The sequence below is a fragment of the Papilio machaon genome, chromosome 25 (genome assembly GCF_912999745.1).
Source record: "Papilio machaon chromosome 25, ilPapMach1.1, whole genome shotgun sequence".
In the NCBI taxonomy this organism is placed as follows: Eukaryota; Metazoa; Arthropoda; class Insecta; order Lepidoptera; family Papilionidae; genus Papilio; species Papilio machaon.
This window is the reverse complement of record NC_060010.1, coordinates 87725-89391: the sequence shown is the minus strand read 5'-3', so window position 1 is coordinate 89391 and position 1667 is coordinate 87725.

Genomic DNA, 1667 nt, shown 5'->3' with positions numbered 1-1667 from the left:
ACCTAGAATTTATCAAAAACTAAGAAAATTGATATGGAAACTGAAAAATTAATACCCACATATGTAGGCCAAATTCTAGTCCTTTTATCCTCCCGAACATTTTCTAATGAGAAACAGATGGTAAGGGGACTTGGATATGACCGGGGAGATATATAGAAAAAGAAAATATCCCTTTTCTATCCTCTCCTTTCTTAGAGGTAGGCAATACATCCTTCTTGAGGATGTCTATGGGCAGCGGTCACTTTGATATTTACCAGGTGGCCGCCTGATTGTTTGCCATAATTCGACGTTCAGGAAGGACATATAAAACAAAATCATTCCAGAAGCTATAAACATGTATAGATAATTATTTAACTTAATATAATCAATGTAAATATTGTAAACATATTGATGTGAAACTCTCGTAGATTGTGAGCGTAAAATAATATTTTTATGTAATTTAAGTTAATTGTATGAATGTGTGATCATTAATTATAACTCATTTTGTCATCTTTTTCAATTCATTTTCTTCAATTCAAGTTTTTAATTGCGAATTCAGAATGATTTAAAGTACCTTCTGATCAAATCAGCAAAATACAATTTGGTTTTCGAAATACCGAATTAAAATTCAAAAGCTTACGAAAAGTTTAAACTTTGTTTTCATTTAACATTCGAATACTTAAAATAAATATCTATTGTAAATAAAGATTGTAAATAGTAAATAAAGATTAAGCAATAGATTATAAGAAGTATATAGATATAATTAAATAAATATTCAAGTGAAAAATGTTTCAGAAAAAGAAAGTTATGAAATATCCAAACTGAGATTATTTCCGGAAGTGCAATTACTTTCATTGGCAAAAAATTTAAAACAGATTGTAATTTTTCAATATCGGAATTTATTACAGATATTCTAGTAATAGTATATTTCATTACGAGTTCGGAAAGCCTGTCATTGCAGAGAGTTCCGACAAATGTCTACTGTTGACAGTCGGAACAAGTTGCAATGAAGGTTCCGCACATTTACTGAACAACTATTTTTAATACAGTTGCGAAAAAATGAACCAATTTAATAGAATAATAAAAACTCAATAAACTCAACTAACTAATCATTTATTATTTATAAAAGAATACAAGCAAAGATATTTTTTGTTTTCTTCACCCATTCTGAGTAGACAAAGGGAACTATGGCCATATAGCCAAGTCTTTAGTAGATTGTTTGTATTGATATGAAATGAAAATGAAATTTTATGAAATGAAATGAAACCTAATTCACCGAATCCAATTATTAAATCTGATATTGAAACAAATTAGTAGTTTCTTTTTAGAATTATGTGCAAGAATCATTAAACCTCAAATTTATTTCATTTTTATGAACTTTAAATTTATTCTTTGTAAAAATTTCGTGGTCGGTTTTTTTCTTTTTAATAGACATTATTTTGACAGTTGGGAAAGAGAACGCACCAGTTCGGAAAAGTGAAAGAAAAAGCACGAGTACCTATGTAATAGCCCACATCCCGAACGCTATACGTCCCTGCAATGAGCCATTTTCTGAGCAACTGTATTAAAAAAGAATTTACGATGTATTCTGTTATTTAAGCTTTTTGTCTACATATATGTATGATGATATGTAAGACCTGGCAATAAATAACTGTCAAAACTTATAAACAAAAATTATGTTTAATAAA